General features: G+C 41.7%; 1 pseudogene; it reads left to right on the top strand.

Moving 5' to 3' along the window:
- On the top strand, window positions 1-27,699 carry LOC112408373 (transmembrane protein 14C pseudogene; annotated as a pseudogene).

Raw genomic sequence — 27,699 nt, forward strand, 5'->3', positions numbered from 1 at the left:
ATGCAGAAGGACTCCGGCCCCCTAGTGCCTTTACGTTGGATTGGCTTTGGCTGTGTAGCACTGGTTGCTTCCGGCGGGATCACTGGCTATGCAAAAGCAGGCAGTGTCCCGTCCCTGGCTGCCAGGCTCCTCTTAGGTGGATTAGTGGGCCTGGGTGCCTATCAGCTGTCTCAGGATCCAAGGAACATTTGGGTTTTCTTAGTTACATCTGGAACCTTGGCTGGCATTATGGGAATGAGATTCTACCACTCTGGAAAATGTATGCCTGCAGCCTTAATTGAAGGTGCCAGTTTGCAGATGGTCGCCAGACTTGGAATCAGTGCGTTGGGTAAGCCCGTCAGTAGGAGTCACGGCCCAGCTTGGACTCATGAAGAATTTTAAATTTTCACTATTTTTGGCATATTAAGATAAATTAGTACAGCATTTTCACATGTTCTGACATTTTGCCTAAAACAAAAACAAACCAAAAAAACCCAACTTTGCAGAGAAAAAAGTCAGTTATTATCATTACAACCCTAAAGGGGTGGGTAGAGTGTAACACAAGAGCTTCCTCCTATAGTAGAAGCATACAGTTTGATTCTTGTATGTTGGTGTTACCTTTTCTTTCTGAATCTGTAGGTGAAACCTCCAGGGATAAAATGTAAGGTGTCACCATTGGGGCCCCTGATAAACATCCGGATGCTGAGAACACATGTTAGACCAATGAAATCAAAATCACTGGGGATGAGACTCAGGCATCAGTAGTTTTTAAAGCTCCCCAGGTGTGATGATTAATTTTATGTGTCAACCTGGAGGGTGTTTTTGGATGAGATTAACATTTAAACTGGTGAACTTTGAATAAGCAGATTGCTCTCCATGGTGTGGGTGGGCCTCATCTAATCAATTGAAGACCCTGAATAGAACAAAAAGACCTGCTTACCCAAGCAAGGGGGAATTCTCCGTCAGACTGCCTTTGTTTTTTTCTTTTGTTTTGTTTGTTGGTTTTGTTTTTATAAAATAAATTTAATATCATCTTTTCAATATCCCCCCCAACACAGCCTTTTAATAATTTGGTAGAATATTCCTCTAAACCTTTCTCTGTATTGACACATATTGTTTCCTTATTCTGTCTTTCATTCTTTAATTTTTCAACAAAAAAGTTTACAGTCGGAAACTCCTGGAATTGATTTCCACAGTGTATGATAGCTTGTTCAAATGATAGGTGACTTTTACATTTATAGAAATTGTTTGACTGTTTTGCAAAAACTTTTGCAATCCACACTTTCCAGATAATAGTGGACATGCCCTTTTCTCCCCAAATTCTCTCCATCACAGAATACCATGGATTTTTTAAACTTTGGCTAATCTGACCATCAGACTACCTTTGGACTGGAACTGTACCATCCTGGGTCTCCAGCCTAGCAGCCCACACTGCCGATTTGGCGTTCACCTGCCTCCATGAATGTGTGACCCAATTCCTATTTACACACACACACACACACACACACACACACACACACACATTACTGGTTTTGTTTCTCTGGACAACCTCAACCTGACTAATATGCCAGGTGATTCCAATGTTGGAAGTTTAAAAATCAATAGTGAAAACCAATTAAGTTCATGCCAACCTCTGACCAGAGATTGCTGTAGGAAGGCAAATGTGTTTCTGCCCATTTCTACAGCAATTACCAGTACAAGGAACCATAGCTGTAAAATTCAAACCTATGTAACTTCTAATAGATAACACTGAGAAATTGTAGATAGCCTTAGGTTTGGTGATGACTTTTTTTTTTTTTAGAGTTTTAAAGTTTTATTTCTTTGTAAAATACTTACCGAGAGTTTAAACAGTGCTTGCCTTTTTCTCATTGTATAACATTTTTTTAAAATAGATCTTTATTGGAGTACAACTGCTTCACAATACCGTGTCAGTTTCTGTTGTACAACGAAGTGAATCAGCCATGTGCACACACGTCCCCATATCCCCTCCCTCTTGAGCCTCCCTCCCCCCATCCATTACTTTAGGAGGTGGTTCAGAAAAGATCTTGCTGTGGTTTATGTCAAAGAGTGTTTTTCCTATGTTTTCCTCTAAGAGGTTTATAGTGTCTGGTCCTACATTTAGGTCTTTAATCCATGTGGAGTTTATTTTTGTTTCTGGTGTTAGGTAGTGTTCTAATTTTATTCTTTTGCATGTAGCTGTCCAGTTTTCCGTGCACCACTTATTGAACAGACTGTCTTTTCTCCATTGTATGTTCTTGCCTTCTTTGTTGTGGGTTTATGTGCGTGGGTTTATCTCTTGGCGTTCTATCGCGTACCATTGATCTATATTTCTGTTTTTGTGCCAGTACCATACTGTCTTGATTACTGTAGCCTTGTGGTGTAGTTTGAAGTCGGGGAGCCTGATTCCTCCAACTCTGTTTTTTTTCCTCAAGATTGCTTTGGCTATTCAGGGTCTTTTGTGTTTCCATACGAATTGTAAGATTTTTTGTTCTAATTCTGTGAAGAATGCCATTGGTAGTTTGATACGGATTGCATTGAATCTGTAGATTGGGTAGTATAGTCATTTTCACAGTATTGATTCTTCCAATCCAAGAACATGGTATATTTCTCCATCTGTTTATGTCATCTTTGATTTCTTTCTTTTTATTTTTAAAGTGTTTTTAAAAATTTATTTATTTTATTGATTTCTGGCTGTGTTGTGTCTTTGTTGCTGTGCGCGGGCTTTCTCTAGTTACGGTGAGTTGTGATTTCTCCTCTTTCATTTCTAATTTTATTGATTTGCGTCCTCTCCCTTTTTTTCTTGATGAGTCTGGCTAAGGGTTTATCAATTTTGTTTATATTCTCAAAGGACCAGCTTTTAGTTTTATTGATCTTTGTTTTGTTTTCTTAGCCTCCACTGTATTTCCGAGATTCTGGATCATCTTTACTATCATTACTCTGAATTCTTTGTCAGGTAGGTGGCCTATTTCCCCTTCATTTAATTGGTCATGTAGGTTTTACCTTGCTTCTTCATCTGTGACATAGTTTTTTGCTGTCTCATTTTTTTTTTTTTATGAGTGGGATTGTGTTCCTGTCTTACTGGTTGTTTGGTCTGAGGTTTCCAACACTGGAGTTTGTAGGCTATTGGGTAGAACTGGGTCTTAGTGCTGAGATGAAGACCTCTGTGAGACCTCACTCTTTTGAATATTCCCTGGGGTCTGAGGTTCTCTGTTAATCCAGTGGTTTGGACTCAGAGCTCCCACCACAGGTGCTTCTGCCCGACCCCAGGCTCTCAAACCAAGATCCCAGAAGCTGCATGGGGTGGCAAAACAAAACAAAACAAAACAAAAGGACAATAACAAAGTAAAAAATAAAATTAGACTAGGAAACTAACAGATATGTTAGAAAGAATGTAAAAATAAAAATATAGATGAATCAGGCTTCCCTGGTGGCACAGTGGTTGAGAATCCGCCTGCCGATGCAGGAGACGCGGGTTCGTGCCCCGGTCCGGGAAGATCCCGCGTGCCGTGGAGCGGCTGGGCCCATGGGCCATGGCCACTGGTCCAGAGCCTGTGCTCCGCAGCGGGAGAGGCCATAGCAGTGAGAGGCCCGCGTACCACCAAAAAAAAAAAATATATATATATAGATGAATCAGCAACTGGAAAGTACATCAGTACCACAATAGTAAAAAAGAGGAGGAGGGAAAAGAAAAAAAAAAAGAAAGAAAAGGCGGGGGGAGGCCTTAGCTGTGGAGGGCAGGGCCTAAGCAAGGGTGAGGTTTGGGTGGTGGGTGGGGCCTATGCTCAGGACCCACAGGGCTGGAAAAGGCCCTGGGGGGTGTCCAGGGTGGGGCATAGGCTCAAGGAACAGAAGGGGCCTAGGCGTGCCCCCCATCCCTGGTCTCAGAGGGCAGGGGACCTCACCTGGGAGCCCAGCAGCCTTCCTGGGCTCGAGTGGGTGGGGCAAACGCCCTCCTCTCCTCTCCTGATCCTTCGGTCCCGGAGGGCCCCTCCCACCTGCTTCTCCTGATCTCCCCGGCCTCAGGGCCGATGACCCTGTCTGGCCTCCACTTCTCCTCCCCCCTCAGTCCCCCCACGTCCTACTGGTTCACCTTGGGGTTCCTCCCGTCTCCTTGGGCATCAGAGTCCCCCACCAGCTGCCGACAGGCGCCCTAGTTGTGGGGAGACGCCAACTCTGTGTCTTCCCACACTGCCATCTTGACTCTGCCCTCTCCGGTGATGACTTTTTAGGTACAAAATGAAAAGCATGATTCATGAAAGAGAAAAAATTATTAAGGTGGACTTCTTTAAAATTAAAATAAAATTAGCTTTGTGAATGACACTGTAAAGAAAATGTAAAGACCCCCTGGGAGAAAATCTCTACAAAACACATATCTGATAAAGAACTGTTATTCAAAATATTCACAAACTTTTAAAACTTAACAGTAAGAAAACAAGGAATCCAATTTAAAAAATGGGCCAAAGTTCTGCACAGAATTCATCATTGCTGCTGCTGGTGGTGGGTCTCTGAGAAGGTTTTCTTCTTTATTAAAAAGTGGTGCAAAGGAGGACCATTCTCTCCCCAGGTCTTGGCTACCGCTGTGTGAAGATGGAATGCTCACTTCAGCGAGCTGTAATCTTTTTGCTGGTAGAGGGGCTTGCCTTGAAGCCGATGGCTCCTGACTGATCAGGGTGGTGGTTGCCGAAGGTTGGGGTGACTGTGGAAATTTCTTAAAATAAAACAACAATGAAGTCTGCCAAAAAAAAAAAAAAAAGATGGAATGCTCAGACCTGCTCAGCCTTCCTGCAGTCATGAGGGGACAAGCATGTGGGTAAAAGACAAGCAAATGGTAAAACAGAAGGTGGAAAGAACATAGATCTCCGGGGAAGTTGTTGTGACTCTGTTTTCCAATCGTCAAACCACCTGACCCCTGATTTCTCATTACGTGGCATAATACATCCCTTTATCGTTAAAGACAAACAATTCAAAGCATAATGATTTGAACCATTTTTGGAAAAATGGCTTCTGTTGCCTTGGTTTTAACAATTAAGTTAGAAAAACATCATCATCATACAATAGCAGGTTCAGAGCTGTGAAGTGTCAGGGTAGCTGCTGGCCTAGGTGTTGCTTCCAATCCCTTCTCTAGCTGAAGGGATGATTCTGGCACCACCTCCCTTGTCATCCTCCTACTTTCTTCACAAATGGGGAGGTCAGATGACAGTGTTAAACGTAGTTCTCTACTCACTACTCGCGTTGCCTTTGTTGTCTAATTGGTTATAGTGAGCTGGGATGCTACCTTCTCCAGGTCAATGAATTCCTGTTCCCAAGCTTTACGTGAACTGTGAAAATCTGAGGTTGATATAAATATTTGAAAGACATTTGCAGAAAAGATAGATACTTACGGCATTGTAATGAAATAAGGTTCTCTCTAAAAGGTCAAACCAGAAGGTCTCCTTAGCATGAAAAAACTTGTATTAATGTATTACAGGGTAAAAATACTAAATGCTAGAGTACCACATGCTAACACTTAAAAATGTTTTAGTAGGACCTACTGTATAGCACAGGGAACTCTAGTCAGTACCCTGTAATAACCTATATGGGAAGAGAATCTGAAAAAGAATGGATGTATTATGTATAACTGAATCACTTTCCTGTACACCTGAAACTAACACAACATTGTAGCTAAACTCTATTCCACTATAAAATAAAAATTAAAAAAAAAGTTTTAGTTGCCAGGATCATGGTGAATAAAGTAAGTAGTAGAATCCCTCTCTTCTCTGCATTTTTCTGTGTCCTCCTCAATTTATTCATTATTGCTGACAACTAATAGCTAAGCAGTGGGATTGTGGGTTCTGAGATGTACGTAAACGGAGAGCAGAGGAAAAGAACAGCTGAAAACGTTCATGGTCATCAGATGGTTTGTATCTGCATTTATAAGCAGGAGCCATGAAAAAGACAAGACCAGCAGGGCACAGGCTCTGTCCTAGAGCAATAAACAGTAGTTATTCAACTAGTCACGTGTTGAGTGGATGGAAGGGATCCCCGGACAGAACACTCTAGACTGGAATGCCGCTGGTTTTCAGAGACTGAGGGGACATGTTCCACATGGTCGCCCTCTCCAGGACCACCCCTCCACACGGATTCAGGTATGTCGATTGGGTAAGTGGATCTCTGCAGGTCTCAGTGACCTCATCTAGTAAGTGGGACTGATTTCGTAGGTTGCCGTAGGACTAAATGCATAGGTGTAAACGTGAAGTGCTCAGAACAGTTCTTGATATACAACAATCAATCAGTAAGTCACAGCTGCTCTTTGCAGTAGTGTTAGCGGTATCATAGGAGCAGTACAGATTACATGCCGGGGGTATTTAGAGGCTTAATGAGGTGAATTACTTGGCCCCCACCTGTTGGAATGGATCCTCAGAGATGTTGGCTGTCAGTCTATCTTTGGTGGTGTGTCCTAGTTCACCTCCTGTCTTCTTGCTGGAGGACAGGCCAGCCCCCGAAGTGCTCTCCCCACGGCTGTTCCATTTCTCTGGAACTCTGCGCCCTTCTGAGACGTAAGATGCTCTGACTTTTTAAAAAAAATTTTATTGGAGTATAGTTGATTTACAATGTGTTAATTTCTGCTGTACAGCCAAGTGATCAGTTATACATGTATATACATATATATATTCTTCTTTTCCATTATGGTTTATTACAGGATACTGAATATAGTTCCTCGTGCTATGCAGTAGGACCTTGTTGTTTATCCATCCTATATATAATAGTTTGCATCTGCTAATCCCAAACTCCCAATCCATCCCTCCTGCATCCCTCCTCCCCCTTTGGCAACCACAAGTCTCTTCTCTGTGTCTGTGAGTCTCTGTTTGGTAGATAAGTTCATTTGAAGACACTGACTTTTATGTAAGAAACACAGGGCAGTTTTAAAGAGAATTTTAGCTCTGAAGAGGGATCCACTCATCAAAAGGTTGTGTTTGATGTCTCCAAAGACCTGAGTGTTTCACTTCATGACAATTCAATGACAGGTAATTTGCTTGATTTTTCTTTTTCAGTTTCCATCCAGGTGTTTGGCTCGGCTCCACAAGGAGAGAGTCTGAATGTTGCTCCCTTGTCAGTGTCGAACGCTATTTGCGATTATACTTGAAATCATGTAACAAAGATGTATTCTTCTGTAGCTCTTCCTCTGACTACCCAATCATGTGAGTATTCTTGAAGACTTTGTGTTTTACAAAACAAGCCACCGTCATCAGGATGGTAACTTACATCACGTGATCACGAGTCCCAGGCAAGCCTGATCCTCTGCGTTCTAATCTTATCTCAAACACACCTGAGAGGTATTGTTTGCAATATTCCTTCCCTACTTCCTCTGTGTTCATTTGAGCCACAAAATGAGGTTATGAAGAAAGAAAAATGAGGTAAGAAAAAAGCTGAAAAAAAAAAAAGACTAGAAATGAGACAGTAGACTTGAAAATTATAATATATGTCCACAAACTGGTAAAAATCCAGGGAGACTGATTTTTTTTCCCTCTCACGCTCAAGCCTGTCTGTCTGCATTTGGAACAGGGAGGCTAAAGCATGGTTAAACAGTAAATGCAAATGTCATGCTTGCTGACTTCATTTAGCCTCGCTGCATTTATTAAAGCTTATGTTTAACATCTTGGCTATCCAACATATAACATATGGACATGTGGGTGAGAGTGCTATAAGAACCTTTGCTTGTTCAGTCTTTGACTGCAAAGGCTTCAAAATAACCTGAATGTTAAATTGCTATTTTTTAAGAAAATGACTTTTTAAAACCCTAGGAAAAACACCATAGCCAAGAATTATTTCTTCAAGTCTCCAGGACAGGCTAACAGGGCCAGGAGACCTCTGGAGAGCTGGTGGCGGGGAGATTCTGAGATTCCCGAGCACAGGAGAGGGTCTGGGGGCAGGGGCAGAGTCAGTGCAAAGACTTCCTGAGAGGAAGCATGAGACCTTCGCTGCCCTTGAACTCAAACAAGGAATTTGTTCCAGCCATTGGGTGTGTGTGTGTGTGTGTGTGTGTGTGTGTGTGTGTGTGTGTGTGTGTTTAAAACTTGAGAAACAACACAACCTCTTTATCAGCATCTCAAAAGGAAAACCTCCACTGGCACACTTGAGAATCTAGCCGTTGTTTCTGCACTGCCTCTAAAAAGTTTGCATCTTTTGAAAGGAGACAGCCAATGAGCTTAGGTCAAAATCCACTGGAGAACAAATGAACTTTTATCATCTTTTTAGTGTATATTTTGAGTCAGTTATATTAACAGGCTTTGTGTGTGTGTGTGTGTGTGTGTGTGTGTGTGTGTGTGTGTGTGTGATTTTGATTCCCCAAATCTTCATGCTTCTTTTTAATGAAATCTGTATAAAGAAAGACAGTGGCCAGGAAGAGAAGATAAGGTCTGCCAGAAATCGAGGACATAGCAAGTTGTATGAATGTTATGGATCAACGTTCGTTCCATAAACAAGGTCAACCTCATCTTAGTGAGAACTTGAAATCTAGAACTTTTGTATACCTTTAAAATGTGTTTAAGTAATAAAAATAGTCTGTTTTAATTTTAGAAAAACTATATTCTCTACTTTTGAAATAGATGGAACCGTTTTAACACGACTTCTTTCTTTACAAACGTACAATGGGTTGCATTTTGCTGAGATCATGAATGTAATTTCAGCGCAGTTGTTAATCCAAGCTGTTTAATTCCATCATACAAGGTTTCTTCTCATCTTTGGGTGACAGATTTACAGAGTTAAGAGAATATCAAACATCATATTGTGAGTGGAGGCTAGGGTTGTTTGGTCACTGCAGGTCACTGTTGTAAATACACACAGCACCTGTCCTGAGACACCGGCTCTGGTCCTGGAACTGAGCCCAGGGCTACTGCAAGTGGGTAGACCTGGACTTGACATTGTCTTTTCCTCCCAGGAGCTTTGTGTTCTCAAACAAGACAGTTTGCAAACTTGCATCACTGTTTCTTTAGGTGTAAACTAGAAATGACAATGCCTGCTTTGCAGTGTGCTCTTTGAGCCTTAAGTGAGGGGGTCGGAGCCTCACTCACGGTCATTGTGGAGACTGAAGACCACGGTCCCTTCTGCTCCTCCCTGGGCAGGCTCTTTCCCCAGCCTCCACTTTCCTCTTCCCTAACTGATGTGAACATTTGCGCTTCCTTCCTTTGTGGATGCAGGCAACAAATCACATCGCCTTTGAGGTTGGTCCAGAGACAGAGCCTTGGGCTGAAGTATTGTTGGATTCGTTGGATGTTTCTAATATGCTCGTAGCCTTTTGAGGTGTTGACATTCTATGTCCAAGGTAGGTCTGTGGCTGGTCTCAAAATCCAGCCCTCTGTCTGTTTTTGTGAAGGAAGTGGTGTTAACACAGCCATGCTTGTTTGTGTTCTGTTGTCTAGGGAAGGCTCTGTCTGAAAAGGATAGAGTTGAGGACTTGCACCAGAGACCCCGTATCCTGCACATGTAAAACTGACCATCTGTCCCTTTAAGGAAAACTTTGCAACCCCTGGTATATTAAACACACCACTGCTACCTCGGCCAGGTCATTGCTGACTCGTGTGTAGCTGTTTCTCAGATGGGAGTCGACAGCCTAGGAAACATCAACATCAAGCCCTACTATGAGCCAGCTCCTGTGCTACATACCAGGGATGTAAAGATGAAAGAACGCAATTATTGCCCTAGGGTCTTTCTAGTTGGGTGGTGGACACCTAAGAAAACAGGGAGCTGCACACACTACGGGAAGAGCTATGATGTAGGAAGACATATGCGCTTCACGAGGACTTTTGACTGGCCAGTCCAGCTGTGTTGCTACCACAGTGAGTGGTCCAGTATGTACATCTATACTTCTGCCCTCAGAAAATTAACCGTTGCTTGAGGGATCTGATATTAACTCATGGAACCCTAGCAAGACCAGGGACAGTAGTTACTTAACTATGCATCAGACAGAACGTGGAGTTCAGGGTCACGGGCTCTCGCAGGCTGTGAGGATGATACTGGAGGCAAGCAGAGAGCTGAGTGTGCTTCAAGGATCTGCACCAGCTTCAAGGAATAGGCGGGATGTGGATCGGAGCCGACCCTCAAATATCTCAGTTTTTGCCTCTCACTGTGGATTTATTACTTACTCAGCTCTTGGTCAAATTTTTTTGATAGCAGGACCTTGGAAGAAACGGGGGCAACAAGATGGTCTCCTTCATGGTTACCTGACATGTCTGTTCTGTTATGATTGTTTCCATAGGGGACATTTCCTGACCTTGACTTTAAGTTTCAATGACACTGAGTAACTTACGATGTCCTTCTCAAAGGACAAAAATGTACTGATTAAGTCTCTGCTTGCCCTACTCAAATCCTTTCTGATTTTATAGGTATTTATCATCTTAATTCCCAAACCCGTTTTTTTTTTTCTTGTGGTAGTAAACAAAGGTCACTGAATGAAAACAAACAGAGGCTGTTTTTTTATGGCTGGGGGTTAGGCACTGTCACCGTGTTTCGGCAGAGACTCAAGACTCAGAGGCAGAGAGAGGAATGGGTAAGAGTTATGGTGGACTAAAGTGCAGGGCTCGGGTGCTCTGAGAGAGGCTGGGGGCCATACGCATATGACGTTTTCTTTATCAGTTCATCCATCGGTGAACACGTTCCACATTGTATCTTGGCTATTTTAAGTAATGCAATGGACTTGGGGGTGTGGATACCTCGTCATGTTAATGATTTCATTTCCTTTGAATGTATACCCAGTAGTTGGGTTACTGGATCATATGGGAATTTTATTTTTAATTTTTTAAAGGAACCTCCATACTGTTTCCCATAGGAGCTGGACCAATTTATATTCCCACCAACAGCACACAAGGGCTCCCTTTTCTCCACACCCTCAACATTCATCGCATTGGCTTTAACTTAATTTTAGTTTAGTTTAATTTATGTTAGTTGAGTGTTTTTTATGTTAGTTTAGTTTAGTTTGTCTTTGTAACATAAGGAGTTTATATTGACTCTTCATCCTTATTTGGGGTTTAAGAGCTAAGAACCTGTGGTCTAAATAGAGTGTTTTTGTTTTTTTTTTTTTAACACTTGTAAATAGCAAAATAATCATGAACCATGCTTACTGCTTCTTCAAGGGAAACATCTCCACTCCTGGTGCTTTTTGAGGAAATGTCCTCATCCATTTTTGTGCAGCAGGAAGGCATGTTTCTCAGGCCCTGACTGAGTCGGGGCGGGCAGTTCCTCCAAATTTGGGTGGGGTCTACATGCTTTTTAAGTGGCTTATGCCAAAGCTCGCTGGACAAGTCCGAATCGGTGTCTTGGGAATTTAAGGTGAGAAATACGGAGAAATACAGGTAGCTGGAATCAGGCTTAATAGGATGCTCCAAGAAAGGCCATGAGATAGACTGTGAGCCTGGAGGAAGGTGATATTCTGAGAAGCAAACGTTATGACTAACCAGAGCCGCGGTGGAGAGCCAGTGTCTGGGTGGAAGAGGAGGAAAGCCAGCTGTCAGAGGGCGGGACGTGCCATAGATGTGAACGGGAGCAGAAGCACAGTGGACAGAGTGCAGGCAAAGTGGAGACAAACTCACACTTCTGAGTATATAATTTCCTAGGATCTTTGAGATTTTACATTGTATGTTCTATACAAAAATATAAATTTGTTATCTGACTCCTTTAGAAGAATGCAAGCAGATGAGGTCAAAGGCTTTGATTTGCTAGTGTGTCCCCAAGGCCTGGCATAGAGCAGATAAATATATGTTGAGTTAGTAAAAAAGGTTTATAATTTTATGATTTTATACAAGTCACGTTTATTGGTTTGGAGCTTGTTCTTATCTACGGAGCAGATCTTAGGCAGGTGTGAACCAAGGGATTTTACTCTGCAATTTGAAAATCATTGATAAAAATAACAGATAAGGTAGAGTCCAGGTCCATTGTTTAATGAGCTCAGTACTTAGCCTTTTTCATCCACAAAATCCATTTCTAGTAAGTTGCTTGAGTTTGAGGAAATGTGAAACATTATATGAGGATATATATTAAGTAGCCTTCCCATAACTTCCCTGTTAACGGATTAGCCCAAGTCTTTCCCAAAATGAATAATTTGAGGTTAAATGCTGAGAATAAAAGGTGTAATCATAAAAAAAGACTGGAAAAACCCACTAATGATAATCAAAAGCATGTGATTCTACATATAATACGATAATTTTGAAAAAAATTAAGTTCTTTCAAAGAAATTATTGAAGTATGGTTGTGTGTTAATTTCTACTGTACTGCAAAAACTAAATTCTATGTTAAATAAAATTGAGGATAGAAGTACAATTCAGAACCTGAATATTAATAAAACATACAACCACAGCTAAGAAGAAACTCGCATTGTGTTCATGTGTACATATGTGCGGATGCATAGCCATAACATCTGCATCATCTCATCTAAAAAGTTGTAGAGAGTGTATCAGCATAAGTTAGGTCGTGCTGCATTACAAGCAACCCCACATCTCACCGGCTCACCACATCACAGTTTATTTCTCACTACACTCACTTCTGACACAGTCAGCAGATTTGTCACATTCGCTCACATATTCGTCCCAGCAGACTTTGATTTCAAACAGCTTGTGATTCCTGAGGTGGAGGGGGGATGGCGTTGTGATTCATACACTTGCTTTTAAAGCTTCTGCCCAGAAGTGATACTTGTTCCACTCGCATTTCATGACCAAAGCGTGTGACACGTCCACACCCAGTTTCAAAGGGTGAGGGAAGTACAGTCCTACCGTGTCATTATAAGGAGAAGAACCAGGATATATCGAAACGGCAGTAATGGCTGCCACAAAATGTATTTTTACTTTGGCTTTGAGTGAAGGTCTGTAAACAGGGTGGAATGGTTGGCTGTAGGAGTCAGTCCCTGGTTACTCCCCGTTCCCTTTCTGACACCCTTCTTCTCTTCAGGATAAAAGTGTCCTGGGCAAATGCATTATAGGTTCTAAGTTTTTTCTACTCAAGCCCTTTTGCATTTATTTATTTCATATCTTCCTTGATTGCATATTGAGTTAAAGTGCTTTTTCTCTGACTGAGAACAAAACAATGTTAGAAGAAGACAGGAAAAGAGACAGTGACCAAAAACAGAAAAGAAAATAGAAGAGGCATAACAAAATGGTTACCTTGACTTAACCTTATCAATAATTACTTTAAATGTAAATGATATAAACACTCCTATTAAAAGGCTGAGATTTTCAGACTAGATACAAAGCAGAGCTGACTCTATGCTACTTAATGAGAGAAAGCAGACAGAGCAGGAATCACTGAAAACGGAAACTGGCAAGTGATAAAGACAATTAGCCAACTCAAATGTTGCTTCTTAGGAACCCACCTCAGCAACCTTGGCCGGCCTAAACTCCACGTCTGTCTTTGAAGCTTAGGGTGCTGCTGAAAGCTTTACTGGCTTCTCGGCCTCCCAACACCTTCCCACTGACCAGCTTCTCACACTCTTGCCATGAGTCATGGATCCAAACACGTTTTGAGAAGAAGAGCTACACTCAGACAGGTAAGTACACCTTAAGAACTTCCCTTCTCTCCAAGATCTGGCCACTCAAATCTTGTCACAGCTGCTCCCCAGTTCCTTCAGAAGGATTTTTAAATGAATTTTAATCCAGATCTTGTAGGCAAGTAGGAGCATGGGTGTACTACAAGCCAGAAGTAGAACTTCTCTGTAAATGATTATGGGTTATTATTACTCATGGATTTGCCCTAGAAAGTACTGTCCATCCTCCACATATGTAGAGTTATTTGCAATAGAAATGGTAGTAGTAGAAGCCTTTGAAATTTAACTCAGTTTTAGATCTGTAAGTCATTGCTTAAGATATATTAAAACATAAATTTACAACTATAACTTTAAGAATACAGCCACTTCCTATGCCAAAAAATGCCTGTCACCTTACAGGCAATATAATCAAAGGCTGTAGGAATTGCCAGGAGTCTCAAAGTGGGAATTTGGAATGGTTGGCATAATGAACTCATATTCCTATCACTCAGGGAACGCCTGTCTGTCAAAATGTCTGTCCAGAAGAGCTGCTTAACGTTCAGCAAAATATGATTCAAGTCAGACAGAAACTAAAGCTACACATTTAATCGTAGGAGATTCATGCAAAACCATAATGTTACTGGACGTGTTTCAGAATTATGCTGTTGATTCTAAAACAGCGAAATGGGTCCAAAACACCAACAAGTATGGATTTTGTGAGACAATGTGCCACCATAATCTTATCTATGGCTAATGGTGGCCAAAAGTCTTCTAGAATAATCTTTCACTTCTGAAAGTAGGGAAACTTTTGTAACAACAGAAGGAAAGAATAATGAGTTAGTATGTGGTATGTGTGTTATTTTTGTTTAGTCAAAAAATCAACACAAAACCCAAACATATGTACATTCTTTTCTCCAAAAGTCTGTTATTAAGTTGATGAAGCAGCTTCTATTTGAGGGTGTCAGAGAATCAAGGAAATAGCAAACATCTGTATAATAAGGAAGCACAGGCTCTTCTTGTCGTTTTTATTTTCCAGTATTTTGTCTATGATCATTTTCTTCTAAACTCAAATCCCAGTTTTCTGATCTGTTGACTTCACTGACCGAAGGGGCCCCATGGCCTACCCCTCCCAACTCTCTTGTGGGGTGCCTTAGCAAAGAACAGTTTATAGCTAATGTGTCTCTTGCTTGTGTTGTGACTGAATCCTTCAGAAATGTATTTTTGTGATTTTAGATGCAAATTCAATCCTGTGGGAGAGAAAACATTTGGAAAAACCTTGCCCCTTCCTTGTGATTTGCATATCGGGATGACCCATGATCTGAATTTCCGATGTTGGCTGACCACAGCTCACATGATGTGCTCTGAACATTTCATAATTAAAATGGATGACTTTTACCTCTGGGGTGTCACTGAGGTTTTCAGTATATCCGATTAACTTTTACCTTTGAAGCCAAAATTACAAGAAGCGGAACGGTACATTGGATACTAGGTCTGGGTTGTTTGAAAATATTTAGAGATTATGTAGGAAGATACATTTTGTGTGATGGTGCTCTTTTTAGATGTGGCTGAAGTTATCACCCTGTAACGATTTCTAAATTACACGCATGTTCCTGGAGTAGTTTTCAGCACACACTTTTTAAAACATTTATTTTATCGAAGTATAGTTGATTTACAATGCTGTGCTCATTTCTGCTGTACAGCAAAATGGTTCAGTTATACACATATATACATTCTTTTTCATAGGCTCTTCCATTATGGTTTATCCCAGGATATTGAACATAGTTCCCTGCGCTATACCGTAGGACCTTGTTATCTACCCATCCTATATAAACTAGTTTGCATTGAGCAGAGACTTTTTAATAGTACATTATGGGCCAGTTAATTAAACTCAATGCGTGTCACCACTGAAGTGACACTGACAGGTGACAATTTTCAGGTTGAATGTTACATTCCCCATTATTTCCTCAGGTCATGTTGGGTAGCTCATCTAAATAAACACCTCATCTCCTCCTCTGAGGATTATCAGGTCAGTACCGTCCCATGCATTGTGCCATTTTTCTTATATCTGAATATTAGCAGACACATGCAGGAGAGAATTAGGTCCCCAGAACATCAAGATGAACATTTCTGAGCAAAGGAGAAAGCCATCCTCATCCTCTCAGAGCGAGTGACTGACCAGGCAGCTTACTTGAAGGCAAGACCTCCAGACACATGTTGCAGACTGTGTACATCCTCTGCGTACAGGGGATCTGTCAGACTCACCGGTCTCCAGGGAGCTGGGCGCGTTGTTCCTGGTGCAGCCATATAACCATGTGATTTGTCATCCATCCCCAAACATTTTTTTCAACCAAAGGAGGTGCTTTTAATAAGTACTTTGGGACCAAAGACTCAAATGGGGAACATCTGGGGAACGAGGATGGATGGCCAAGCTAAGTCAGCACAAAGTGGTGATTCCTGCCTGCCCACCTGCAGCTCTTATCAGGGCTTGCCTGTCCACTCGGAGGTGTAAGAATCGTGGTCTCAGCTCGGAAGTGTGAGAAAGTACCACTGGTGGGGCAAAGCTGTGATCACTGGGGAATGGGAGCCTGCACGCTGTCTTTCCTCTTCCTTCCCTGACACATGTAGGAAGAGGGCCCCTCCAAGACAGTGGTGGATGAGTGGACAGTGGGCCAAGCTTGCTGTGGAGCCGGGCAGCTCTGCCATGCACTCTGCTGGCCTCTCCCCCGTTCTCTGCTTCCTCTTCCTTTTTCCCACTCCTGATTCCAGAGATCTCACTTCCTAACAAAGCAGTAACACGTAAGCTCTCTGAGGAACCAGGCTAAGGGAATTCTGAACACTCACGTCCATAAAAAGCACGCTCGGACCTGTCTTAGGGGAATCCATTGAATGCATTTCAGTGAGTTCCCTGGGAAAAAACTACTAGCTGGTGGCAGCACGCAGCTGTAAACATGAGTGGCCGGGCTCTTAAGAAAATAGAATTTTTATGAGACCAAACCTATTGATTTAACGACCTGTGGGTGAATTTTCGCAAAGACAGAGCCCCGTGTCAACAGATTTTCAAGAGGCTCACAAAAGTGAAGTTTGAGGACATGTGGCTTTCACCCTGAGAAAGAAACTGTGAAAAACAATTACAGGAATAAGGTGACACAATACAAAGAAAAGCGGAGGAGGTGGACTGTGTGTGGAACTGCACAGAAACAGCAATTTTGCAGAAGGAGTTGCGTGTGGAGGCCAAGGAGTAGAGCACATGCTTTGTGGAAACACACCCGCTTCACCCTCACTCAGTCCTGCAGGCAACTGGCTCCAAATGCCCACTCACTTGACCAGCATGATGGAAAAAGAAGGAGAACCTTTCTGTACAGCACCCGTACAAAGATGCTGCAAAAGAAAAAAAAAGACAGTGAAGACAACCAACAGAGGAAGGGGATTCTCCAGAAAATCATTGCTTTGGAAGAGATGAAAATTGTAAAAAATAAAATTTTCATTAATTTAAAATAAGTGCTATTTTAAAAGGTATACAATGAAGCAGAAATGTAAGAACTCAGGTGAAAGATGATGAAACACAAATCATCACCAAAAGGAGGATGGAATTGGATAGAGTCTAAGGGCAAATAAACACTAAAAAAAAAATGAAGTGACATGAGTAGAAATGAGAAAGCTCAAAAGAAAACAGGGAAAAAAGTGTTAAAAACATTACAGGACAAAGGTGAGCAGGAAACTAGCCCAAAAAACTTTGAACACAATATTTTGACTATTTACCTCAGCCCGAAGATAAAAATAGTATATACATATGGAATCCTAATTAGTGACTGTGTTTTTCACAGTCATTTCGGTTACTAGCTCTGAAACTACCTCCGATTATTTTAGGATTGAGAAAATAAGTAAATATCTTGAGGATACTTGGCCTCAACTTTCTCCTCTCCTGTTGGATGGCTGAGCTACAAGTACAGAGAGGGTGGAAATTAAAACGAGCCCCATTGTGTGCAGAGGAATTGGAGGTGTCTGTAATCTCACGACTGTGTGCATGCACACGCACACACACATGTGCAGGTACACACATGTGTGACTCTATCCATAGAGTCCCCAGCTCTCTCAGCACCAGGGGCACCCGCATCTTGAGCTCTGCAAACCATCCTCTAACAAAAGGCTTGAAAAAAATGGTTTCCTTGGAGAAGTGGCTGATTCTAGGATTGCAGCAAGGAAAGTACAAGATGAGGAACAGAGCATCCTTTTGTGCTCAAAGTAAGAAAGGAACCAGAGAATGGAGACCTGCCAAAAGGCCCTACGAGCCAACTTACAAACACATTCCCCCTGGTCCATTCTGAAACCATTTGAGCGTCAAAATAAATAACAAGGGAAAGAAAGTATTATCCATCAAATAAGCTGAGAATCAGTCAATCCTTGAATGAATGAATGAATGAATGAGAAGGAAACACTCCTTCTTCATGTAGAAAACCAACAGAGAAAAGAGGAAGGGACAGTGGCCTTAGGAAATCACTGTTGGACAGCCATTGACTCGGGTCAAAACCAGGGGGAGAAAGTTTGAGCCTGTAAACATCTTGTTTCCATCCAAGTGTCTCCCCACAAGACACTTATTAGAGGCAAAGAAACCTTGCAGACACCATATTCCCTGAAGGATGGAAGTTAACTTCGCACCAAAGCGAGATCAAGTACCTCTTGCTATGATTCACTGAGAAGATCACAACATCACGTCTGTGGTGTTTCTGCCCCAAACATGTAAAACCTGCAACTAATCACACCAAAACATCCAAGTGCCCACATTGAATGATATTCTCAAAGACAACTGGTCAAAGTTATTAAAGAAAGCAAAGTGTAAGAACGCTTCAGTTTAAAGGAGACGCAAGAGATGATGATGAACTATGATGTGTGGCCTTTTATGAAACCCTGGGCTGGGCAGGGCTGGGGGGCGGTCTTTATGATAGACATTATTGAGACCGTTCATGACCTTTGAACAGAGACTGTGAATTACATAACTGTATTGTATCAATATTAAATTTCTTGGATTTGAACATTGTGGTTTTATAAAAGAATAGCCTTGTTGTCAGGGAATATACTGATATATTTAAGGTGAAGGAGTGCAAATAAAAATATATGTGAGAGGGGCTTCCCTGGTGGTGCAGTGGTTGAGAGCCCGCCCACCAATGCAAGGGACACGGCTTCGTGCCCCGGTCCGGGAAGATCCCACATGCTGCGGAGCGGCTGGGTCCGTGAATGCACAAACCATAAGGCAAATGGGGCAAAATATTTTAAAAATGGGTGAACCAGGGTAAAGGGAAAATAAGAGTACTGCAACTCTTGCAACTTTTCTGTATGCTTGAAATTTTATCAGAAAAAAAATTATAAAGAGAAAAATAAATATAGATGATAGGCAAAAGAGATCCAGCATGTGAGTTACTGAAAAAGGAAACCAAAATAACAGAATTGAAAAATGTATTTAAAAACATAACTTCAAGGGTAAAGAAAGAACTTTTAATGCAGCAGGGCACACTAAGACATAGGGGGAGAATGAAGTTTATTTTGTTCTTTTCCACAGGAACTTTTGCAGCAGGACCAAGACATCCGAAGAAATGAAGAGTGAGCTAAGGATTTTATACTCATTGAAATGTTAAAAGAGAAAAGGAAAAAGAAATTGAGAAAAATTAGCTATCTTATTTGTAATAACTGGAGTCCAAGGATCACAATTTTAAAACTGACATATTTAGGAGTAGACGTAAGATATGAGGGAAAGATACAAAATTGCCCATGGAAAAAAATTTTAAAAAAGGATTTGAGGAAAACTCTGAAGAAGAAGACTGATGGACAGGAATTATGCTTAGGAGACATAAAAAGTTACTTGTAAAGTCAGATACATTAAAACAGCATGGCATTGCTGCATAACTAGATAGACCAATGGAAAACAAAATCAGTTAGAAAAGAAACAGTCCAGCACCTGACCCTAATTCAAATTTTGTGTATGGTAACTGAAGAAAGACAAACTACTCAACAATTTGAGATGATACTACTGGACAAGCATCTGGGAAAAAACAAAGGTAAATCCTACAACAGAAACAGAGTAAAAGGGGCCCTAAAATCGCAGGGGTTTAGTTTAATCTAACTGAATTGAACAAAGGTTTATTACTCATTCACATTATTTATCCATCATTGAGCAGAGTGCAAAAATTTGCAGTTTTTAGGTAAATCTGAAACTATTCTAGAATTTTAAAAAGTTTATTTAAAAATCCAAATACCGTATTCTCCCCTGAATTGCTGCCTTCTCTGAAGTGGGTGGGGAGCCCCATGGCCTGGCGATGTCCATCTCCTGAACTTGCCCTCCCTCTGGACAGACTCTGACTCTTGTATTGTCTCCCCCACCTGCCCTTAGTCAGCAGGAAATGCAAAGGCACGAGGATTAGGCCATTGCTGTGGGTTATTGCTGTTCCTAGATCCGGAGGCCTTTCCAGAAATCCCTGGGGATCTGATCCTTTATTCCTCACCAGCAGCCAGGCCTCCAACCTCCTCTAACTCTGATCACCCAGCTCCTGGCCTCTGCTTTGACGTCCTTCTTGCCTCTCACCATTTGATTTATTTCTGAAGAAGAATCAAAGCCTGTTAGTTCTGGAAAGAAACTTAGACTGTGTAGTCAGATCCTTTTGAGTTGTATAAAAAATGAAACAGAGACAGAGAAACGGAGGGCTCAGTGCTAATCCTGACCTTGGGGAGATGTGCCCCGGCCCACCCCCTGCAGACCTGGCTGTCAAGGTTGGTCTTGGCCCTTCTCGACCAGCTGGACACTCCTGACAGCAGCTCTGTTTTAGATTTCGTGTTATATGTCTTGTGCATACACACAGAACCACAAGTGTGCGTGTGTGTTCGTGTGAAGTTTGAGGCTGAAATCAGCTTAGATCTTCCTCGTGTTTTATACACAATGTTTTCGGGAAAGGGTTAGCAGGAGTAAAGGAATATCAGTTGGCTAAAAAGACATACTTCTAATTTTTGAACATTCTGAACTACTTTTTCAATCTTTTGGAGTAAATGTAAGATAAAAGCTTTAGCTGGTTTCTTTCTCCTCAGATGTCAAAGCTCCTAAAACTCCTTTTCAAAAGAAAAGGTCATCTAGGTTGGATTCGTTAGTTAATGCAGCAGAGTGTAAAACGTAGAATTAATTTTGACTTTTAAGCCTCGGTCTGTATCTGCCTTTAGAGGCAGAGCTTGCATTTTTCTTCATGGAAATGAGCTTGAGAAGACCGTGCGTTTGAATGATGCGGTGACCACGTTAAGCTCTCATCTGGATGACGTGGGGAGGTGTGTGGAAGCATTTCCCAGGAAGCAATCTGAAAGCAGAGCTGTGCTTTGGGTAAGACGTTGCAGGCTCTCAAGATAATGTGTTTGCTCGAGGGCTTCTGCAGATGGTCCCAGTACTACCCCAGCAGTAATAAAAATGGGGACTCTTCTGAAAATATGCTCCTGGTACAGAGGCATGGGATTTCTGCCTCTTCCGACCGGTCATATATTTGAAAATAGGCATGCTGGCCGTGTGGTTTTTTTTTCCTTTCAAAAATCATTTTAGACCTTCTAGACTGAAAAAAAAAGGAAGACGGAATCAATTAGCACCTCCTTGAAACGGTTCCACCAAATCTGAGGGTGGGTTTCAGAAATGGAAGAAAATATACGGGATTTGAACGTGTTGTACACAAAAAGTTACGGTGACTTTTGAAAATACTGTTTCTCAGTGCTCAGAGGCAATCGTGTTTGATGTTTATTCTAATCCCATCAAAGCAACAGGACAGGAGTATCATCACTCACATTTCAAGGAAAAACACATTTGTGTCACCCCACCCCCACCCCCGCTCTCTGTTATCTTGTTTGATTTTCAGCTTTGAGAAGAAGTTACTTTGAAAATCGTAACTATTTCCTAGAACGGATCATATGAAAGTAGATCCAGAGCATCTTTTTAATGGAAAGGATAGATCAAACACTGTACCGGGGTGAGAATGAACGGACTATCATTACAAGCAACAGCGTGGAAGAACAGTTGAGTTGAAGGTGCCAGACACAGAGCACAGTGTGCGAGTCTGTTTGTGTAAAGCTCAGCGGCAGGGGAGCTAATTTATGGGGTCAGGGTCTGGTTGCCACTGGGGGACGGTGACGGGAAGGAACACAGAGGTCCCTCTGCCTTCTTATTCTGTCTTACGTTCTGTTTCTTCTTCTAGGTGCTGGTTACACGGGTGTTGGGCTGATTACACTTAGGTACATCCCTCTACCTGAATATAACATGCTTCAATGAAAAGGTCATTGAAACAGATGACTTTTAGCTTAGGTTTTTTAGTAAAGCCAATCCACATTCGATCAAGGAAGCTTAAGTTGTAATTATAAACCCACTAAAAGGTTTGCCTGGATTTTAAGGTTGTTCCTTCAGACGTTGGCTGTGGGTTCCATGATTACCAGGGTCTCCTCCAGGCAGGATCTGAGGAGACCACTTGCTCCAAATTCCAGTAATTATAGGCACCTCACTGCATTTTTAAAATGTTGGGTGTCAGAAGCATTTTAGATGTATTGAAGTCAAGGGTATTTTGCATAAAACTCAGAGAACTGAATCTTGGTTGCCTGGAAATGCTACTGTAGTATGGGTACTATTCATTCCTATTTCAACCAAAGTGAAATTGCTTTGTGGATACAGTATTTTCTTAAGGGAATGAGTCAAGTATATACAGCAAGTGAAGGTCAGAGGCATCCCACTGTGTTTTTACTATGTTGATTTCTAGAACCTGTCCAACTCCTGGCATTAAATTCACCTCGGAAAGAACTTCCTGTGATCTAGGGCTACTATACTTTTTCATTAATTCTGTCCAACCTTCCTGAAAGCAAGTAAGCAGAGCTGCCCAAAGAATGGGAGTTTTGACTTGACATGTGAATAAAACTGGTATTAGCGCGAATGGTTATTTAGGACTAAAAACAGTTCAGATTGTCCATCCTTTCAATTTTTTTTTTAAAAGAAAAGCATTTAAAATTGATCTTGAAACATAGCATTTAGTATCTCTCCACAGTGTACACATTTTAGGAGGTTTGAAAATGCTTATTGGATAACCCAGAAGCGCTTATCATCCCAGACCCCTGCACATTCAAAAATCTGTCCATCATCTGGTGGTTGCTACAGCAACAGCCTAGTTCCAGCTGGAGAGACCAGATCCCTTGTGTTGGCTCACATGGGACTCTGAGCTTGCTTTCCCCTACCCGTCCAGCTATAAACCATCATTTCTAGTGGGGCGTGTAACATGGTACCAAAATTCTGGTGGCTTGAATGGAAGGCATGTCCTTGTTGCTGCCTCTTGTTTGTTTCCTTCCAAGTTAGTAACGATGCCTTACCAGGTAGATGCCTTGTAATTACTTCAGATGCCTTGGTTTTTGATCAAGATTCTATATTAAGACAAGCAGTTTTACATAATTTAAACATAATTTTTGCCCTTTCTCTTCTGCTGGAAATCTTGTTAGCATCTCCTGGTTGTCCTCAGGCCCCTTCATGCCTGGAGGGCAGTTTTGATGCTACCAATGGAAATTCCTAGTAATGTTCTCCAGATGGGATGGGCTGAATGCGGTTTCCAGGCTGGAAGCTTGCTCTGAGTGGTTAGGAAGAGGCCCTCTTTGGCATGTCTGATACTGGCCCACTGTCCTCGCATGTTTCAACATGTGGATTTAATTCCGAGTCAGAACACTTGCAAAGATGGCTGTCTAGGGTCCTTTGTAAGAGCTCAGGGTCAGATACTTCAATAAATCCAGCAGGCATTGCAAGTTTCTCTTTAGATCTACACAGCTCTTGCCTTTAAGTGTCTTCAAAACTATCCATTAAAGAGTAAAGACAATAGAAATGAATCTTTCTCTGACTGATCTATGAGTTGTGATATTTTTGTCTCCTATTCCATTTTCTACAACCATGACATATTAATTTAATAATATAAAATAATTATACCTTATTATTTAAATCATCCTAATTTTTAAACCCTTCATCTTGAAATAATTTTAAGTTTACTAAAAAGTTGCCAAACTAGAACAAAGAGTTCTTGTCTTCCTTCATCAAACCTCTCAAATGTTAACATTTTCTGTAACCACAGTACAATTACTAAAAGCTCACTTATTAATTGGAATTCTACAGTAAGGAGGCGTTTTTCCTCCCCCTCATTTTCCTATCTATCTGTCTATCATCTGTCTATCATCTGTCTATATCATCTATCTTTATGTCAGTATGGACTCTCGTATATGTTTCATTCAAAGCACTACTTCTGCATGTAATGCTTATGAAATTAAGAATAAAAATATTTATGTGCAGAATGAAAATTTTAAAAAATTTTTTTAAGATATTCAGAGTTCATCTTGACTTTTCCCTGTCTCAGTCCCTGGAATTCGACCCCTAAAAATACCTGGTTTCTTTTATTGGAGAATAGTATTTGGAAAACAAAATCAGAGTGCTAGGTGAATTCTACTTTATCTATTTTAAATCTCAGAGAAAATGTTATGAGTTCACACTTTTCTTGCTGTTAATAGAAATTATGCTTTAGAATCAGAATTTATTTAAAAACTGTATTTCCAATACAGAATATCAATTTTTTTGAAAAAATGCTTGCTATTTCTTTTCTGATTACAAAAGTCATATATGTGCACTGGAGGAAAATTTTTAAATACAGATTTTAAATACAAATTCTCATTTGCAAGTGCTAATCACAGTTGATATTTAAAATATTGTTTTCCTTTGGATTTTTATTAATATTAAAATAAATAAGCAGCCATACTATGCATAATGCTATAACCTACTTTTTTTTTTTTTTAAGGCTGTGCTGTGCGGCATGTAGGATCTTAGTTCCTGGACCGGGGATTGAACCCAGGCCCCCTGCAGTGGAAGCACTGAGTCCTAACCACTGAACTACCTGGAAATTTCCAATATAACCTACTTTTTAAAACTTAATATAATTTCGAACCTTTTACCACGTTATTAAAAATTCTCCTAGGGCTCCCCTGGTGGCGCAGTGGTTGAGAGTCTACCTGCCAATGCAGGGGACACGGGTTCGTGCCCCGGTCCGGGAAGATCCCACATGTCGCGGAGCGGCTGGGCCCGTGAGCCATGGCCACTGAGCCTGCGCGTCCGGAGCCTGTGCTCTGCAACAGGAGAGGCCACAGCAGTGAGAGGCCCGCGTACCGCAAAAAAAAAAAAAAAAAAAAATCTCCTAAAACTCTCAAGAGTGTATAATATTGCATTGTATTAACTCTTTCTTGAAAATTTATGTTTTCCATTTTTTTAATCATATATAATCTGACAACAAATATTCTTATGTATAAATATTTGAGCTCATCTCTGTTTTCTGCAGATCACACTTTAAAATAAAAATATTTATTTTCTTATTTTTCCATACACTGGTTTATAAGTAGCATGTTTTAATAACTTTTAATTTAGGGAAGGGAGCTTTCCAGAATGCTATATAAATGAGTTACCACTTCTTAGTAGGCTGTCAAACTCAGAACCTAATTAGTCATACATCTCTAGCCTGTGCTTACCAGGATACTATATATATTCAGAAGGCCACAGTAGATATATATATAGTACCTAAACCATATTTTACTAAATCATACTATAAGAATGGTTTTAGATAAGATAGCAATTCAACTTGGGTCAGCATTGAGAGAATTCACATCCATTATGATAAAAATTTCACAATTATTGTTCATAAAATAAATTGATAGCGTTGTGGACGAACTCTCTATTATTGACACATTTCTGAATGATCAGAAATTCATTTTAAATTATTTGAATATCCCTGAAGTGGAAATTCCATAGCTGGAGTTCAGTCTTCAAGAGATATACAGATGGGTTGGGCTCATGGTAGCCGTGCTTAAAACCAAGTTTTATACAATTCAGTGTTTGAAGGAATGCTGTAAACTCTGGGTGCCTAGGAATTTTAGAGAGAGAGCATGTGCGGATTGCACCTTCCTGGGTGGCTTCCTTGAGGCAACTGAACGTATATGGTTCCTGAAATACAGCTCAACTTTCCTCTGGCAGTATTGTCTGTTCTTATAGCATCACAGCAGGAATTACACGGGTGAAGGGAATCAGGGGGATTTCTTGAATGGGGAGGAACAGGAGTTTCTTAGTGATGAGCCTGGTGAGAATCATCTCCTGTGTGATATTCTCTAAATTATCTTACTTAGACCTGAAGAACTTTCTCCCAAGATGGGTAGGTCGGAACCAAATGTCAACTCTCGAGCCTACGGCAGAATTTTATCTTCTTCTCTAACAATGAAAAATCTACAAGACCTGGGTTATTGGGAGACTAGACATCACTTTTTGTCATGGATTTTTGCAGGCTGGTTGATTATGTAGATACTGTCAGTAGAACATTACCATCAATTGCTGTGATGAGATTATACTTAGCTTGTCCCCTTTTTATTTCTTAAAATATATGTAATTGGGAGGAAAGCATCTCAAGAAGTTTTTATAATGACACATTCAATGTGCCATGAAAGGGGACACATGAAATTGATAATAGCTTGTGAAACTCGGTGGTCATGCACCTAAATCTACTTACAGCCCGCTGGGCTTCCAAATGTCGCCGAGGCGACTGAGTGATGGAGGTCATAGGTCACAGGGCACAGTGGGTGCAGACACTGTCTCCTGTACATGTCAGAGAAAGTCGGGGTGCTCCCCTAGTGGGGAGCTTGGGATTCTCTTCCTGGGCTCCAAGGGGCGCAGGGAACTTCTGAAGCCAATGAGGCCCCTGGAAGTGTCTGAAAATTTTGGAAGGTTCCCTGTGCCTGGTTGTGGAGAGAGGAACGCCTCAGATTCTCATCGCTGGGTGTGACTCAGTGGGTGAAGAGCCACAGTTTCTACGGATATGATCACGATGGGGAGATTTTAGGTACAGGGTTCTCACTACGTTTCGTACCTACAGTGAAAATATTTTCCTATCTTGAACCGTACACAGGAGCGCCAGCAGACATACGGTCTAACCAGGGTACGGAGTGTTTGCTTCATTTGTCCTAATTGAGGCTATCCGGCAAAATCTTGGACAAAGGACGGGGTGAGGTAACACACCCCCTTCTCCTTTCCGGTCTCAGTGGCTGATGCCCTTGAACCCCAGCCCCCAGCTCCTGAGCTTCCGGGTCAAAACAGAGACAAGATCCTGGCTTCTGTTCTCCAGGCATTTGCAGGTCTAGGGTAGAAACAGCCACAGAATCTCAATGACAGGCTTGCAGGGGGTACTTCCGAAAGGAAAAGGCCTGCCTTTGCGTGGTATGTCAGCTTAGATTTAGATATAATTTATCGAGGTGGAGCTGATTTGCAATATTATGTTAGTTTCACATGTACGGCATGGTGATCACAATTTGTGTAGACTCTACTCCATGTAAAGTTGTGATAAAACATTAGCTGTATTCCCCATTCTGTATGATATATCCTTGTAGCTTTTCCATTTCATCCACAGTAGTTTTTACCTCTTAATAATTTTATAGTAGAAACATTTTTAAAGTTATATATTTTAACTTACTGATGATTAATAAGAGTCAGATTTCATATTTGAAAACATTTAAGAATTTCTTTGTAGTATTTCTGCTGATGTCACCACCCCTTTTAGGAGTCTGAGTCTTGGAAATAAGGGATTTTAAGGAATCCGGGTTTTGCACAGGGACGTTCAGGGCACATCAGGCCTGTCAGTGGTGCAGACAGTCTGCCTGGTGGTGGCTGGACCCATGTCACATTATGGGGCATGGGGGACTGGGGGCCAAGCCCAACAGCCTTTCAGGTGACTCCTGATGGGACCTCAGTAAGTGTCGGTAAGTGAATGAAAGGCAGCGGCAGACTGATTTCGGGGGTTCCTGCAGAAGAGGAACACGGAGGGGTCAATTCTGTTGGCCCAGAGGCCGTGCTGGTTGCAGGCTGAGGGCCTCGGTCCCCCCGGCTGGGAGAGCAGAGCCGGCCAGAGGGGACGAGAGCTGAGTCCTGCTCTGCTGTCTGTCCTTCTGAACAGACGCAAGGTCGGGGAGACCGCACAGCCTGAAGCCTTCTCATCACCTGTAACCAGTTCCTGCAAGGAGGGTCACATCAGAGCCAGAAGGTCAGTGCCCGAGCCCGACACCACCCTGGCTCGCGCTGGCTGCTCTGTGGAGACCCGGCAGCTAGTGGAGAACTGAGACCCGGGCAGCGGGGCGCCCTGGCCTGGCTGCGGGAGCTTCCCGGAAGGACGCGGCTCCGCTGA

The sequence above is a fragment of the Neophocaena asiaeorientalis genome, unplaced genomic scaffold, assembly GCF_003031525.2.
Source record: "Neophocaena asiaeorientalis asiaeorientalis breed wild unplaced genomic scaffold, Neophocaena_asiaeorientalis_V1.1 scaffold497, whole genome shotgun sequence".
Taxonomy (NCBI): Eukaryota; Metazoa; Chordata; class Mammalia; order Artiodactyla; family Phocoenidae; genus Neophocaena; species Neophocaena asiaeorientalis.